Source organism: Macrosteles quadrilineatus, unplaced genomic scaffold (assembly GCF_028750875.1).
Source record: "Macrosteles quadrilineatus isolate MER2022 unplaced genomic scaffold, UCM_ALF_1.0 Scaffold_3__2_contigs__length_128488019, whole genome shotgun sequence".
In the NCBI taxonomy this organism is placed as follows: Eukaryota; Metazoa; Arthropoda; class Insecta; order Hemiptera; family Cicadellidae; genus Macrosteles; species Macrosteles quadrilineatus.
The window spans coordinates 21,440,362-21,454,775 of record NW_026542596.1 but is presented as its reverse complement, the minus strand read 5'-3'; positions in this window follow the sequence as shown (position 1 = coordinate 21,454,775).

Below are 14,414 nucleotides of genomic sequence, written 5' to 3'. Positions count from 1 at the left end.
TGTGAAAAACAATTCCGGGCTCGTGCCTAGCGTCCTAGGATAAAAACCCTTTTGGATATTTGGCCGGACGCACACAGATCAAGCATTTCACCTGAAGCAAGTGTTGCGAGGCAAAATGTTTCGCTGGGTACGAGCACCCCATGTATTTCAATGGGACGCCGCACACTGATCAAGCAAACGTTGCGAGGCGCCTCGCAACGCCTTGAAACATTTGAGCAGTTGCTCGACGAACGGAGCCCATACAGCACGATGTTTGATGTTTCAAGGAGCAAAACGTTCTGCGCATGCGCCAAATCCTTGGCTTTCAAAATTCAATTGACCGTTTGTTGATTAAAGAATAACTCTTCTTTGAAAAATGACTTTAGAAGTTGCGTTAACTTAACAATTATATTTTGAATTTATATTGAATAATACTGCTGTTTAATTTTTCTTGCTACCATTTTGGTAGTCATGCAAAGTAGTAAAATAATTTAGAAATTACCAAGGTTACTCAGTTCATTAATCATTACCTATTTATATAACTCATTATCACGACACTATCTAATAATAATTTCTTACGGTATTTAAAACCCTTTCTATAAAATAGTAGGCTATAGCATTTATTCGACAATGATTGCAAAATTTCCCTGGATCTGATTTAATTCCTGAGAGTAAAGCTGTCTATCAACAGATTGATTGGGTGAACCCAATGTTGTCTTTCTATTTAGTCCAGCATTTTGCAAAAACTGACATACAGCAATAGTAAACTTCCTCGTCACATATGTTAAAACAATACTGCAGTATAAGACCAGTAGACATAATATGTAATTCTAATATTTGTTTTTCTTAATTTTGCTTGAAACCAAATGCTGAATCATGCTTGAACCTCCCGCACACTGGGGAAGCAAATAAACAAAACGCTTCAAGCTAATCGTTGTGCAACATTTTGCTTCAGGTGAAATGCTGGATCAGTGTGTGCCCAGCCCGTAAACAACCGACCTTCACGACTCCATCTTATTATTGATAATTTAATCATCGTTTCCATTGTTAGGACGTGTTAATGATTTATTGGCCTTTTCAACCCTCTGGGTCTATCAATTTGTGTCTGTGTGTGTATGATTAATAGCTGTGTCAAATAAAACACATTTTTATCACGATATGCCTTCATCGGTTACAACAAAACTACTTTTTATGACTTTTCCCTACTGGGAAGTTTACAAAGTTCACATTTTTTTACTATTAAAGAGACATATACTGTACACTGTTTTAATAGTTTAAATTAGCTGATTGCATTCTAAAACATAAGCATTAAAAATATCAAAACACTGCATTCAGTAAACAAAAAAGAGAAAAAAAGTCAGTATTAACTGTAAGAAAGAAATATCCAATAGCCGTTAAATACCATACTTAATTTTTTTTATTTAATCTCTTTGTGTACCTATATCTAAGGTGAAATCCAACCCATATTTCTATTTCCCGAACCTTCTTATATTCTTTCTTATATTCAGAAGCTTTTAAACATCGTACAAGTAAATAAAACATATAAAAGTCGTGACAGACGAAATTGCAAAACTAAGTGCAGCTGGTTTTGGCAGGTATTGCGCGTAATATTTGGGCCTTACTTCGCCGCCTTGTGGTGTGACAGTTTATTTAAACTTTTCTCCTGGAAGTGAGAGATAAATATTCAAATTTATGTACCATAGTATACATTAAGTACTTAAGTAAGCGTATTAATTTATAATTTTGTAGCTGGTTAGAATACAAACAAATATTTACAGCTTGGGCCAAACATATTTGTGTTAAACATTTAGGGATTAGTAATTTTTCTTTTAAAACTTGTTCTGCAGTCCCCCTAAACTCGATTTTTCAGTTTTACTTTAATACATTAGCTAGCGTCGTTCTGACCGGGGACTATCAGGAAACATAAGTCCCGCAAACATAACCTTAAATTTTACATGTCACCAACACCTATAAGCATGTTTATATATTTCCACTTTAATTACGGAGTCGGACAACATTAAACATAACACTTTGGTGGATACATGTTGATGTAAATATGTTACCAATAGGTTAGAATATTTAACTGTTGTTAATAATAATCAAGACGAATTTTTTGACGGATTTGTTACATCGATACTGAAATTACTTATCAAATCACGGATTCAACACATATTGGTATTCATGCTTATATTTAGAGGAAGGGTATCTTAAAATAGGAGTCATCCAGGGTGAGGTAAAGAGAGCACTCCAATTTTCTTTCTTTTCACAGATCATACAAACTACCCAGGTATTCTAACGATATCGGCTAATGGCGGACACATATAAAAAAAAAACATCCCAAAAACATCTTAAAAATGAAGGGGAGTTCTCAATAACAAGTTAGCTATTGCTAGGTTATCATTTCAATAAATCGTAGAAAAAGTTGCCCTTAACAGTGAACAGAACTTAGGAAAAAATATACATTAATATGACTTTAACGGATGATGTGGGGTCTTTTATCCGTGGAGTCATCAAAACGATAAAGTAAGTTGGTCCTGAGTCCTATTTACTAAAAGGCGTGTCTCTTTAACCACTCGCTTGTAGCTAATTTGAAGAAGGAAATTATTTGTCAGTTGTTTTTTAGTTTAGTCTTACCCGACTGGATTGCATGTTAAGTTTCTTGTCCCACCCAGTTTCTTACAACTCATGCAACAATTCCAAGTTAAACTACTTCAGGAATGGCAGTTGGAAAGTGTAATTGTTTAACTTCTCGACTGTGATCCATTTACTGTGTTGACATTCCAACTCTCAGTTTAACACTGCGTAGTCAACTTTGTAACGAATTAATATTGCTTCTGGTTGGATTTCCGCATGATAGAACGAGTTATTCCACCGATATGTTCAACATTTCTTTTGTGATAAGTAAAATTTTTTATGTTACTTATAAATTTTAGTGTGTCCTTTGACTCCTAAATATGAGGTTAATTATTCTATTCTTTTAACCCGAGTCCTATAAAAAAAGATAACCTGGAGTAAAATATCGAGAAAATGCGGTTTTAACATTTATTATTTAATTTAAAATATTCTACAATTTTCTTAACTAGAGGGGGAATGTTTTACAGGGTATACAAAACATAGCCTAAATAATTGTGCAGTAAGACAAAAAACATAGTTCCTCACACGGGATGAAAGTTCCTTTTCAACCCTCATCCATTGGTTACTCCTCAGTTGTTAAACTTGAGCTCGTGACGAAAAGAGTCACTTTATATCTCAGTGATAATATACACTACCTATTTGATATAATCTGCCATAGCTTCCAAAACGTTAAAAATAAATAAATACCCTGTAATAAAACAAACTATTGTTTCATAAAAACATTAAGATTATTAGAACGTTTAAACACGTGTTGATTTTTCCTTAGCTTTTGAAACCCTGTATTTGACTTTGAATTTGACAATGTAGCTCAAATAAAAAATCTGTAAACATCGTAAATTGTATATAGCACATTAATAATGTGATATTTCATTTATATACCGGGTAAATGTCCATTGCCTGCTCGAGCTGTGTAGTGCAACACATGGTTCTGACGCCATTATTTCCACTACATTTGCTTTGGAACCGACGCTAAAATACTGCAGTTCCAATGTAACAGGCGGTTTAGGATTTTATTTCAGACAACGTCATTCAATACCACAAGTAAATATGTAATATTTACAAAAAAAAAGTAATTTACAAACTTAAATTAAACTATTTTACAAAATATCATATAAATTAAATAAGTTTTTATTTGAAAAATAAAAAGACCATCTAATTATGAAATTGAGGCGGTGTCGTCTGTCTGTGCAGCTACCGCGCCTTAAATACTAATCCGATACAGCCAAAATTAAGCACAAAGATTATCCACATCTAGGAATGTCATAGGCCTATTCACTTCCCAGAGTTCCTCTCGGGCTACGCCCCTTGGACAACCAAAGTTTTGATGTGAGGTTTACAAAAGTAAATATAAATAATTGGTATCCATGGAAGCATGAGAAAATTCACAATGTTTACCTTTGCATTGAAATTTAAATGTGAACAAGCAGAACTGCTAAATGCTTAGCTTCACAATTTCAGACAGCTGATCCAAACAAATTAAATATAATATTTTACCTAACCCGCCATGTTAAACTTCCCTATCCCAAGCGTGATGTATACAACTTCCTTACTTCTCGAGTGATGTAAAGTTGAAAAAAAACTCACTCGGTGATGTAATGAAACCCATTTAAATAACATTGAGTGGATAACTTAAAAAATATACCTCTATGGAGCCAACGACGTTCAACGCTAGAAATCAGCTGTGTGTTTGAATGTTATTGTTATGTTTTGAAGAATTTTCCTAACCTAGCTTTTGTTTGTAAATGAACGTTACTGTTAGAAGATGAGTGAAATTGATAATGAATCATATTGCTCGTAACCTCCTGAATATTGTCGGGTCAGGTAAAATCTTGTACGTTACACGTTACGCAAGAGCGTGTTTACATCACTTCGGTGAATTATGCAACTCGCATTCGCTCGTTGCACAACATTCACCTGCGTGATGTAAAAACGCTCTTACTACACTTGTAATGTAAATAGCTATTACACAACTATGTGGTAAAAAGCTATGTAACTATGTAACTGAAACTATGGCATTGATTATGGAAATAAAAAGATTTGATTACCATTGCTAGATTACCCTGGCTCTGCTTTTGATTTAAGGTATCTAAGTTATGAAAATAAGGTTTGTTATATCTTTTCATGTAAACAGTAGGACAATTATATGTAGGTTATACTTTTTTGTATGGCTTTGGTGGCTTTTTGTTTTTAAACTCGAACTACTTATTAACTGTTTGGATTAGGTGGTACATCTTCCTGTTGCGAAACACGGGTACAGCAGCTAGTTAAAGTATAAAAATACTAATATCCACCTTCTTGAAGCAAAAAAAAATTAGATTTTTATGATTTAATGTGAAGATGATTATACATCCATTATTTATTAACAACTTTTTAAGGAAGTTTAAGACTTTTTCTATCACTTAATCTGCAAATAGATTATTAACTTATTTAACATAAACATAGAACAATCAGAATGCTTAAGCGGATCAAGTTTACCATATAACCCTAGGTTAAATGGGAGCTATACATAACGATAAAAATATCATTTGAAAGGTAATTATAGCGAATTCGACGCTAAAAAGGTAGTAATAGAAGAATTCAAACTTAAATCCACCAAATAATCCAAAGAAGGAGAATCCAAACTTAAGTAATACCTTTTAGCAAAACATCAAGGGACTATATGTTGTCATTGCCATAGGTTTCATGGTAAGCCTCGGGAATGATTTATTATACTTCGTTTTGAGGTTTCAAGAGGTCGAAATCTGTTCCAAATCTTATATATATATATATATATATGCCCACTAGCACGCTAACTCGAGTAAAAATCATCCGATGTTGAGAAAATTCGGTACAAACATGTAAATCTACGCTATAAAGGTTAAGTATCAAGGATTTTTCAGTGGAAATAAAATCAGCTTATAATCGCTTAGGCTGCAGGTTCACTGCGGCGGTGGTATTTCTATACACTTTCGAGAGAAAGAGGACTTAATACCTTTACGAATACTCCCCTAGGTTATTAGGGGATATCACTCTTCTGCCAAAGTATGAGTTACTAGCCAGAAAAATCTCCATAAAGCTAATAGTGTAACCTGGATAAGTGTTGCTGATTTATTTAATAACAAAATATTTATATCTAATAGTTCTTTGAAAAAGTGTTTGTAATAATGGTTGATTCATATGCACCTAATGTAAAAACTGCTAACATTATTAAACACTTACATTATTGCACTACTTACCTTCCTACCAATTTTTTTATCGAAACAATTAGGTAATAATTTTTACCTAAAAACTCCGAGAAGGTCTTGGAACATTTACCGGATAAACCTCGGGAATTAGTGGACAATATTTCATGTTCTCTCTGGGGAGTAAAGATACTGGATCTTCTCCACCGCTACTTTTACAGGCTTAGTTTTACCTGGATTAGAAATAGCCTTTAAAAGAATCAATTATATCTTATAGCAAGGCGGTGCTTGTAACGTCTGTACTAAACTTAGAAAACCTCGATTAAATGCTTTTAATGCTTAATACAATTAGAGAATTATTTTTTTTAAATTATAGTTACGAAATCAGCTTTATAGACATTGCAACGTAACCAGGGGTCAAAATAGAGTTTAAAAATGTAAATGTAAGAAAAATTAACGAATTGAAATTCACACAAAATGAAGTATTTTTTGAAAGAAGTATACTTTCGATACATATATCGAATAAGTATTATATGAAGAATAGCAGCTATTGAAATGATTTCGGTTTTCATTTGCACCCAGGTGTTTTGGAAATATTAAATCTTTATTTTGAATAGAAAGAAAATATCTTTAAAATCTTTTAACTATTTTACTTATTTCGTTATAATTTTGTAGTTCTATAATACTTAGTTATGTATTTTATACAGTAATAAAAAACTGTTAAAATATATTTATCTAGTATTAGCTGTTTGGGTGAATAATACATCCTTGTAAGGTTATGGTTAGATTCAGAACTATATACATTATTGTGTAGTATTAATTTTGTTGCTTAAGAATAGGGAAATAATTCGTAAAATGTTATCAAAACGTTTTGATTTTTGCTTTCTTGTCAAAAATGCCCGAGATTTTGCAATTGCCGAACAAAGACTCATAATAAAATATTAAATATCTAAAAAAATTTACGTGTTCATGAATGTTTAAAATCTGATTAAATAACATTTGGAAACATTGGTGATACCCCTAAAGGATATTTTAAATATACGTTTAAGTGTATCATCGTAAAATTTTTATCATGCTAAGTTCAAGTGTTGTTATTATGTTTGTACATTTAAATCTAACATTCTAAATAAACAAACTCATAAAATAACTAATGATAATTTTTTGAAAGGCACAAACTTAGTTCAGAAAACTCTGATATTAAGACATGCTGAACACACGAAAATTGGAGTACCCTTAATTTTTATGTTTTGTAATTAAGCGCAGGCTTTGATAGAAAAATTCCAAGCGAATGTTTGGACTGTTGTAGGGAGATACACTTAAAAGTAATTACCCTTGGCAGCGCTGGTAATTCCCACTTGAAAAAGAACGCTAATACCTTTAGCTACAAAAACTTGGGTGATTTAACCAAATATGCCAGCTATTCACTGGATTAATCTAACTTTACCTCCATTTACATAAGCGTTTACTGTAGTCTTTAATAAGTAATAGTTGCATTATACTTAGCCCTATTAATTGAGTTTGTAGAATAAGCTTGTTTTTCTTTTTACCTAATTTGATTATAGAGTCAGAATAAATTGTTTGGATAAAATTGAGAATATGTTAAGGACATTTCCTTAACATATTCTCAATTTTATCCAAACAATTTATTCTGACTCTATAATCAAATTAGGTAAAAAGAAAAACACTAAAACAAAAACGTCGTTTGAGAGCTTCGTTTAACGGTGTGAATGTTAATGTTCCATAACGGACATCATAACTATTTAATACATTTATAAATACTTTTAACTAGTAAATGTTAGTCATTTTTGTTTAGGATTGTTATGCTATGCCATTGCATAGCATAACAATCCTAAACAAAAATGACTAACATTTACTAGTTAAAAGTATTTATAAATGTATTAAATAGTTATGATGTCCGTTATGGAACATTAACATTCACACCGTTAAACGAAGCTCTCAAACGACGTTTTTGTTTTAGTGAAATAATATAAACGTGTAAGCGTTATTTCATAATCAAGTACTGTATAATTCAATAACGAGAAGAGCTTAAGATAACCATATGATATCGTACATTGAAATGTTCACGCCTAAAGAAAAGAATCCACACTTATTTGTGATGATAACAGTTGCTTTAATACATATTGATTATATATATATATAAAACCAAGAAAATAATACATTGCCGGATTTTTGTTGAAAGTTAAACATATTGTTGACATTTCCTATAGGGCAGTGGTCATCATCGTGGTCTTCACAAAACCGTTGTCAACCGTTGTGTTGTTCTGTTAGGGGGTTCTGTAATCTCAAACCCGGCTGTGGACAGTTAAACTAAAGTGTAATAGATAAACGAGTATTTAACCCCTCAATTTAGTTAAAAAAGGACATAAAGGCGAACAAAATTTAAAAATTTATAAAGTCATATAAAACTGTTACTCCTGTCAGATCTTTTCAAACACAGAATATGTATTTAAAGTTAAAATATTGAAACGCTTTCCTCTCAAATCAATAAGCTGTTATAGTAATGTGTATTTAAAGAATTTCGTGTCACAAGTCCAAATATTTCCGGTGCAGAACTGTCCCTTTGTGTAGCTAGTAGACTAGACTGGGGCTGTGATTTGAACAGGATGTAGGTTTGGATTGATGCGAGGGTCCAGCTCTTTGTCACTGTAACAGCTCTCGCATTATTCTTCTTCACTCCATGAATACTCATACACTTGACCTACGCGAAAGAAAGGCTGAAAGACAAACGATGATCTTTAAATAGTACTCCATTTAGTTTAACATTATTCTATTAATACAATAAATATACAGAGTGTCCTACGAAGAGGCTTAGATGACAGACGTATCATTTTACATTTCCATTTATGCACTAAAAGCTTTAAAACTGTACGTAATAAATATTCCAGGGATTGAAAATATTTTTTGTGAAACTTTGAGCATTCAAAAATTTGTAAAAATAAAATGGTAGCATATTGTAATACCAAATTGCAGCCTGTAAGAATTTATTACCTCATTTGTTTACTGGTTTGCAGTTTTGACTCTAGTTAAATTGCAATAACAATCGCAATTGAAATTAAATTTCAATAGAAATCCATCAATGATTAAAAATCATTAATTTGAAACCGGGAATTAAATACAGTAAGTATATCAAAGAAGAAGTTAAGTTTTTTTTTACTTTACTTCGACTTTGAAATTACAGCCAGTAGATGTTACGACTGTCCTTTTATATGTTGAAGATTGAAAAAGCGTAATCTGAATCCTCCCCTCCCCCCCGAAAAAAAGAAATACTACATGAACACTGAACAGTCCTGATTCTTCGTATTCCTGATATTGACGATTTTGTATTAAACAGAAAGTATTCACACGTTAAGAAATCTGCAACTATAGACGATTTATGTTCATAAAATGATGCATGTCTTTATGTCATGTAATCGGGACAAACTACACGTATAGACAAACTTACACTATCAACTTTCCCCCCAAATTTTGAATAAACCTTCTTATCTAACTAACAGAATAAATTGACTGTTAAATAGTGATATCAATCCAAAACGTCTTTAGATTCTTAGAATTTTCGAATTATGAGTCGGTCTAATGAGCCGGAATCTAAAATAATAAGTGTATGAGTCTTTAAGTACGTAATGCGAACAAGTAATATCATTGTCATAGGTCCGCGTCCTTGGGCTCACCACTAAGCGTTTTATGTACAAATTTACTCTCGTACTGTCTCAACCCTCGTTTAACTGGACACTCCACGCACATATCCGAGACCTGTATAGACAAACGCAAGGTCAATAGATCCACCAACCTCTTTGACACATAAAAATAAAAGCTTATTACAAAAACTCTTAGAAATCCCCGCTGTAAAGAAAATGTATGTGTAATTAGTCTAACCGACGCTAATACAGCGATAATTCGAACCAACAACCACCTTGAGACAAATACTACTCGACGTTAATGCGAGTAACTAATCCACCCTTAACGCTAGGGTTGCTGGAGGGTCGCGAGTGTTTAAGCACACCAATGAGTAGGAGGGTGGTTGGGGGTGGGGGAGGGGGTGGTTTGGGGGTGGGAGAGGAGGTGGTTTGAGGAAACTACCCAGTCAGTGGTTGGTGAGCGCGATCAGTTGGAGGAGACAGGACGCTCCGCTCCCTGTGTAAATCACGTTTCGTATGGCAAGGTTAGTTTAAAATGTGTAAATTTCTTTTAAATCTCTAATGTTGATAAGAAATGTATTTTATAGTATCTTTAAGATGCCACCTACCAATTAACTTTTTTCAAAAGCGCTTAAGAGTAAAAAAAAATATTGTTAATATTTGCAAACAGATTTGAAGTAAAAAAACTCAACCAAATTAATTTAGTGTGGTTGCCGAGATATAACTAAAGAAAGTTGAAAATTTCGAAATAATAATTTTTAGAAATATCACATTTTGCTGAAATTTCCATCAGAATTATATTTATAATTTTTTACGTTTGATGGTTCTGTTAAGTCACATTTTAGTGGTATACACTCATTTTGTTTATCGTAACTGAAATATAAAAAATATAATCGCACGAACAAAACCCACTCGTACTCGCTGTTCAAATAATGCTGTAGAGAGAGATTATTGTACGCAAAGGGATTATTGAAATCTCAATGATTATAGTAGTAAATCAATTAACCATAAAATTTGCATGCTTAAGGTGATGGTATGAATAGTTAATATGTTTGAATAATACTGTTCAGTAATAACAATTTTCCTATAGTAATGAAAATATGTTAATTCTCATTGTAAAAATACAACTGTTCGAACAATTGTAGAAATATTAATAATGTTAATTAAATATTAAATATATGTAACAAAACATAGAAATTGTAAGATAATAATTACATTAACGAATATTTTCTGTTTAAACATTATGTTGTACTATATCATCTTTACTATATTATTGTTGGCAATATAATTCAAAGCTCTATATGACATAAAAGAAGAATGTTTACGTGAACAGGGTATGACTGGTGACTCAATAAAACAATTGAATGAAAAAAATGTGTATACCATAAAAATTATCTTTCTATCAAGTTTTTCATTCCGATGAGTTCAAATCCAAATGCGAGAAAGAACCTCTCACCAACTCCGATATCGTTATATGATCAATTCAAAGTCTGAGTTTCAAGAATAACTCAACCTTCCGACAAACTTTTCACGAAATTATTGGAAGTCACTTCTCTCTGCGCTTGAGTCATTCAGAAAAGTTTTAAGCAGTAATAATTTTTATTTTCAAAGGTCGAAGTGTGCGCATTTCCTTTGATTTAGACTTAAACCATAATGTAATAACAATATTACGAATGAAATCGAATAATCTTCATATGAATAATACTTAATCGTGTTACTTACTTAAATATAATATTATTGATACTATTATGCTTAGTATTATAATATACTTGCTTAGTATTAAGCCTTAGTACTTAATCCTTAAAGTGATACAAATCAAGTGTAAAACTGAATGTAATTGTAAGTCTCCATGTTATAATATTGCTTTAGGTTTAAAAAGATACCGTTTCTGGGATACTTAAGTAGACTTAAAATATCCCTATTAAGACAACTAACTCTTTTGTAAGGGGTTTAATGATTTTCAGTATTGAAAATATCATACTCAATGATTTACTAATAAATTAATTGTTTATTTAATGCAAGTTCCTGATAAGAAAGAACTACATCCTAAGTGGCTTTCGCTATCACATATAACCATGTGTTGTAGCTATAAGCAAGTTAACTTGAAATGTTTTGGAATAATGCTCAAACAGAAGTAATACTTTTGTTACGTTCACAGATAATATCAATGATGATAATATTACCACCATGAAGTATCCAAATTCCAGATCAGTTCGAGAGTGGCTCAACTGGATTTAGAAACCTTATTGTGAAAGATATTTAGCATATTACGATTGGATAATCTTGGATAGTTCTGGGTTTAAATTCTGCAAATCGCCATTGACTTTCACCTATTATATGACAAAGCCGCGAACGTGATGTGTGCAAGTGCAACGAGCCGATACATCACAGCTCGCCCCTTCCAGGGACAAATTTATTAAGAACAATTATTGGATAATCTCAACATGCAAAGCTAAGAACGAAAAATAAATGCCTGTTGTCAGAATTGATCACCTTCAAATTATACCTAAGCGTTTAATTGATTTAATTGATTTTATTCTGGAAATGAACAAAAATTGAATTTTATATGCACTGTAGTTAAACAAATAGAAACGGGTTTTAGAATACCCAAATACCGTTAAGCAAATGTTGGTTGGTAAATAGAACTGGCGAATAATGAGTCTGGCTAAAAAATCTTGAAGTAATTACAACTCTGCCAATATCTTTGATTGCTCATTGTTATTTTACAATCCCAATAAAATAAATAGTTTCCATAAACAATTTTAATAGTTAGGTTCAAAAATAATTTGGCAAAATAGACCGATACGAATTTGTGTTTAAAAAGTGCATACTTACGCACATACTCATGCATTACCCGACATTATTATGTAAATATATTCCTGTAAACAATCCTCATTACTTATGCGTAAAGACTAAAACATCCGTATAAAATGCAGCCATATAAAATAAAATACAACAACAAAAATTAAGAAATATTACCTCAACAAATAGGTTTACTGTCAGAGTAGATTTTATATACAATATTAGTTTTGATAATGTCTAAAATAGAGGGATGCTCCATTCTAGATTTCATTAAATAACTAATCTCGCTGGGAAGGATAAAGGGATTGTAAATGGTTAGTAATCTCAGCAGAGCCCAGGGGACGTGTAATACCCTCAAGGCGCGACCAATCTTCGTTCAATGTCGCTAATGATTTGTTATTATTCAATATCACATTCAATCTAATGCAAATCGAAATAAATCACAATTGAATTCGCTTAAATTGTTGCAATTCTTTTGATGACTCATGACTTGCAAAGCTTATTAAAAACCATCTGGAAAAAGTATCTTTTAAGAAATAAAGAAATTTGATGAACGACTTAATTTGAGAATAATTTTGTAATTAAAAAGGTCAAGGATTCATAAATATTTTGTAGCAAAGAACATTAACGATATACATTTTAACGTCACCCGTCGTAACTTCTTCATATAGTACGACAGGAATATTGAAAATCAGCATATTGGTGTACTAATTCATCAAAATAAATAAATTTAATTCATTGTCTAAATTCGTAGGAAGAAATCTACGATGTATGCATTTCTTAATCATTTCCAAGTACACTCCTTCCGAGACCTATTTTTAGGATAGTTAATGATAGGATACTTTTTTTTAGCGATGAATGATGAATTAAATAATAATTAGTTCTTTTATTTATTCAGACTTCTAACAGTTTTTGCAATAAAAGTAACAAAAAAGCTGTATATGCTGTAGTGTTTGCAATATTTAAGCATAGATAAAACATATTCATCTATGATTTAAGTATACTAAGTCATTAACTTTAAAACAGAATGGCTAAATCTAATTAATTGTTTGATTTCGTTACACTTTAGTTTTTCATTGATCAATTGTTACTTTATAATGACATTGAGAATGATGTGGCAGAAAGCTGTGGTAGTACTTATTCGTTGTGTGATAGTCGTGGCATCTGGAATTTGTATCCAATAAATTGCTTTGGGATTTTAAAATTGTTAATAAATGTGTACAACTGCGTTATTATTTCTACTCCGAAGAAAGACTAACATTTTAACTCCGATCGGTTAAGTGCAATTAAATAATAGTTTAAATCCATTATAAAATAAATATTTCAACTACCAAAACTTTCTAACTTGATGAAAGACATAAATATGAATGACAGTTTGTGACTTTACTTCCAAATTTGTCAACCGCATAAAATATCTGAACATAGGAAACAAAGAAATTGAATGTTATTTTTAATTCAAAATAAAACAAATGTCTACACTTTTTGCTCCAACAGAAAAGTTTGTTTTGCGTTTCACAAGCAACACCGGAGGAAAACAAACGTTGGATAGGATTGTTTAATTATTTAAAAGCCGAATTAATTTCTGTCAGAAGTAGTGTTACCAGAGCGTGTGCTAATTTGATTGCGCTTCGAGCCCTGAGCAATATATGAATTGCTCGCGTCTGCAAGGTGAAGTTTTGCTCATCCTCACATCGCATTGCCTTTGACGGAATTTCTCACACGGGTATTATTAATCCACCAGTTTATTCCTAAAGCACCCTTTTGCATATTTCATAATCACAAAGTTTTTATTGAATCCCCTATGAGCATGATGAATAAATAGAAGTTCTATAATAATAAAATGTACAATTTTTAAATAGCTTAGGAATTGACGAAATTATGGACTCTATTTAAGTTGTAGCATGGAACAACTCAAATATCGGTTCAAACAGTTGCAAAGCCTTCTTTAAGTTGACATAAGCTTGAACGCAACAACTGATCAAATTTATTCTGAAGAATTAACACGGCTATAAAATCCAGTAAAAAGATTATGTCATGTGTAATAACCGATGCAGTTTATTCTTTTTATTGGACAAACCCACGAATACTAGAAAAATACCGTTATGGATCATAAACATAAACAAATGACGTTTTTGGCGCGAAAATAAACATTATTTATCATTCCTTAAATGGAACTGCCAAA